This window comes from Etheostoma spectabile, chromosome 10 (assembly GCF_008692095.1).
Source record: "Etheostoma spectabile isolate EspeVRDwgs_2016 chromosome 10, UIUC_Espe_1.0, whole genome shotgun sequence".
Lineage (NCBI taxonomy): Eukaryota > Metazoa > Chordata > Actinopteri > Perciformes > Percidae > Etheostoma > Etheostoma spectabile.
Genome location: NC_045742.1, coordinates 27,009,842 through 27,014,591, shown reverse-complemented (window position 1 = coordinate 27,014,591; position 4,750 = coordinate 27,009,842).

Here is a 4,750-nt window from a genome sequence, read left to right as displayed (position 1 = left end):
CAGCCGTGCAAAATAGGATTTTCTCAAAATTTACCAGCGGTGGTTGACTTGGTGGACCGTGTGAACACAGCGTCCCTCTTTCATTTCTTCAACCAACTTCTTAAAAACTTGAAAAGGTCCCCATTGCGATGTTTGTGCATATCTAAAAATCCATCCAAGTGTTTCAATATCTGACCAGATATATGGGCTTTTCTTTAAAGCGTTACTCTTCTAGGGTCTTTTTGAAACACATTCTCACTCCCATCTTGTATAATAAAATAAAAATACTCTTGGTCAGGTGCCTTTGTCGTTGTTATTGACTCTGAAAGTCTTCTTTAGCGTCTTATATATACGCGCCTGGTCCTATTGGCGTCCATTTTGACGCTGTTTTGTTAAGGAAAAGGTCGTGGGTGGGTTTCCGTGAGACGCGGGAACAGGACGGTTAGGTTTAGATAAAGGTTGTAAGTGGTCGTTGGTGTTTTTAAAAATAGTAATTTTGGTGCTATCGTAGTAGTGCCACTAGCTCTCCCATTCAAAAGGCCATTTAACCGAAAAATGAAAATACGGTCAATCTTAAAAGTGGAGCTCACGTCCTAATTATGATTTTAAACAAAAGTTGGCCTCGGGTACATTCACAAAAAGACCCTAAGATGCATTTTGGTTAGAGTCACGATTCAAGGCCTTCCCTATCGCAGCAACGACAAGAGGCCGTAAACTGTCACAAACTGTGGTAAAATCCCTGATTGAGAAGCATATTCTGAATCTGCTGTATACATGTCCAAAAAACTTGATTTGATTTTTTTTTTTATGCAATGGGAATGAGAATGTGTTGTGAATGGAGAGGAGACAAACAAAACCAGATAAAACCACAATGATAAAACACAAACATAGACATATCAAACTGATTTGACCAAGGAACAAAAAAAAGGAAAGGATGAGAAAGAGAAGTGGTTCTAAAACCCAAATAGGGCCAGCATATCCCACGCTATTTCTTTTTTTTCAGAAAATTGCCTTAGTTGGAATATCTAAAAGGAATATGCTGTTTGCATGACCCGTATCAAATTTGGAAAATAACCATATTTGGAATAGTGAAATTTTAGAGTGCATGTAAACATACTCAGCGGTGCTGTTTATCTCATCACATCACAGCACCTGTGTCCCAGATGTAATGCTTTTCTAGTGAGAAGTTATGAAACAGACATCATTTTTATGTTTTCATTTTACCTCACAAGAGTAGTGTAAAACAAACCCGAGGCCAACTGCCTTATATGAACCTGTGTGTGTGTGTGTGTGTGTGTGTGTGTGTGTGTGTGTGTGCGTGTGTGTTCGATTGTCTTAATGTACCTGGCTAGACATTGTGTGTTGGTGTTTGTGTTGTGTGGTGTGTGTGTCTTCATTGTCTTAATGTACCTGGCTAGGCATTGTTGTGTGTGTTGTGTGTGTGTGTGTGTGTGTGTGTGTGTGAGATGGTGGTTGAATACAGCGACCCAGATGTGTTAAGTGGGTCATGGGAACACCACCGCCCACACACTGGGTTATGGGTAGGCAGAAGCGTTGTGTTTGGTTTGTGTGGGTGGTGTGTGTGTGTAGATGGGGTTAGGGCACTGGGGCAGTGCCCTGATTATACTCAGATTAGTTTGGGGAATTCATGGCGCCTCCTCCTGAGCTTTCCCCTCCCTAACTCTGTCCCCCTCTACTTTTTCTCTTTTCCCTCTATTCCTCCTTCTGTGTCTCTCTCGATCCCTCTCTTCTTAGCTTCAACACAACATCATTAATGCTATTTTCATTTTGCTCAGTATTAAAACCAATGTAGTAACCGTTTGAACCCCCTTTTTCCCTTTCAGTTTTATCCACTGTTACAGTAACATATATCACTCTGCGTACGTTTCAAGTTTATATCATTTATATATTACTTTAAAGGCAAACAAGTTTGCACCAAAGTGAAAAAAAAAAAACATAAAGACACATGCATAAGAGCATAAAACACACACAGATAGATATGCATATAACATAATGGGGTAGTTTAAATAGAATTGAAACCCAAGAAATACAGGTTGGGCAGGAATACGGGGGGGGGGGGTACAGTATGAGGTTGTTCTAGTTTATCATTGAAGTTATATCAGGATTACTCTAAGTGAAATATTTAAACATGAGATTCAGTATTTCTATGGTGACATCGTGGCATTATGGCATTCAGTGGCACTTTCCTTGATATTTTTTCATCATTTTGAAAATGTTTCCCTAAAAATTCAGCCTGACTTTGGAAACTTTGGGAGCGCCGCTGGCTTTTCAGAGAAAGTTCGGTGTGTTTGAACAATGTTGGACTGGCCAGCGTGAGGGTGAGTTGGAATGACTGGCTGAGAAAGACATCATTTTTTTTGTTAAAGTGTCTTTTGCCTGAGCAGTTTACAGAAGATTCATATGGCCGACATAATACAAATTAAATACATACTGTAGGTGTCATGTTGCCCATTATACGACCCAATACAACTTGTCCAATTTTGTATGAATTCTTATTTATTCATGTATTTATTATCGAGCTTTGTGTCTAAATCGTATGTCCTGAAGACACAGTATGTGATTTGTAGTAACTGTCTTGTCTGACAGAAGAGATCTCCAAATTTTGTTTATATGTTACTATGTACAATGGCAATAAAGTCTATCTATCTATCTATCTATCTATCTATCTATCTATGTAATATAATATTAATGAGTCCCTTGGGTTGTTTTAGGCAGATAACAAATTGTCTCTTCACCAGCTTCTCTTCTGGGGTTAATATTGGGAAGTTTAGTGTTGTCTTTGATATTCGCCAAAGTTAAAATCTCTTAGTGAGAAGGACTTCTCACAGTGGAGGAGGAAGTGCCTCTCTGTCTCTCTCTCTAATTTGTCTATCTGTGTCTTCCTTGGTCTTCAGTTGGTGGTCACTGAGCCTGTATTTTGCGCTCTTTTACAGTAGCAGTTCATGTGTTGCATACAGTAAAAGAAATACATGGAAGACATACAATTTGCAGTGCATTACTTTTCCAAGCTATATTTACAAATGGTTCATGAGAACAGCCTGGACTGCCACAGGCTTGCATATTAAATGGCCTTCCTCTCCTTCGTTTGATACGGTGACTACCTGATTAGTGACTGGTCCTCCTCTTGTCTGCTTGCGTCCCCAGTGTGAGTGGAAATGGGGCATGGAGCCTGGGCGGCCCGTTTGGGAGGAGAGATGGCAGCCAGGGTGGCACGCTGACTGGAGTAATGCCAACCGCTCTCAACCAGGTAGGGATCCATGCCAACTCTGCTTCCATTTCTCTCTTTCTCTCTCTCTCTCTCTCTCTCTCTGAACCAGTGGCCGTCATGCTCGCTGACATTCAAAGTTTGTTATCAGCAGTAAAGATTTAGTACTTTGTTTCCAGCAGTGTCAGTCAATATGGTCCTTATGCCTCATTGTGTGTGTGTGTCTGTGTGTGTGTGTGTGTGTGTGTGTGTGTGTGTGTGTGTGTGTGCGTGTTTAAATGAGTTAACAGAATTCTGTCAAACAAATTCTTACCAATTGAAAATGATTCCTCTTTTCCTCAGTTCATATTCCACCAGGCCTAAATCTTATTCCCATTTGGCTCATTTGAGTGCTTTAAACAATGTACCACAGCTGTAATGTTTATACTTAACAGTGATGGTTTTATTTTTTACCATTTTTACCAGCACACTGTACACAAATGGATTTTGTTGTCTTACTTTTGTTCCTAACATCAAGTTTCTTTCTTTTCTTTTGTTGTGAATTTGTCATGATGCAAACATCATTTTTTTATGTAGGCTAACTCTGTAACTGTGTATCTCTGCCTGGGATATGTTAATTATTGGTATTTTCTCAATGAAAGTCAATTAGAACTTTCCTGCAAGGAACATCAGTGTGAACATCACTGTGTGATTGATACTAATGGGTTCAGAAATTGGCCTGCATCATGACGTTTGTTGAATAACCTGAAGATCATACACAGATGCATATCTTTCTAAAAATCTGGTAGGAAAATCTTTAGAGGAGACATGACTTCCAATATAAATGATGGATTGCAGCCTTAATTCATGCTATGGAATGCTTATTTCACCCTCCTGTTGTCTTCAGGTCAAATTTGACCCATTTTCAAAAAGTGTCTAGATCAGAAATTTGTCTTACTCTCAACCAAATTTCCTAAAATGAACATAGATGGTTCTACAAAACACTCTTCTCAAGTAAAATGAAGGCTCAGTTCACTTTCATTGAATTTGGGGTGTTTTATTGAATTTTATAGCATGTTTCTGCTTCCAAAATTAGGTTTAAAAAATGTTGAAAAAATTACAAGTGATAATCAGTCAAACACAACCACAAAAAAGCAAGAAAGATATAAAAAAAAGCATCGGAAACGTGACAAAAAAGTGACAAAAAACTAAAACAAATTCAACAACGAGCTGGAAAAATTTTGTAGAAAAATGTGCTAACATTTCTTTAGCTGGGAGGACAACACAAGGGTTAAAATGGAACTAAAACAGAACCAAAGGTAAAAAAAAGAATGGACCGTATTGTACTCATGTATGCTGCTGATGCAAGGCGTTCTCACTCCCACTCGGAAACATACTGACGCTTGGTCAGTGGCCCTGATCAGATGCCAACGCACAAGGCCCCCTTCAGTGTCTGTATAGTATAACTTAAAGACGATTCATTTATGGGATTGTTCCGCCAGATGTCCGTTACTTTCCGCTTTCTTTGTGTTGCCGTTCTAAACTCCGGTGGATTTCTGAGGACTA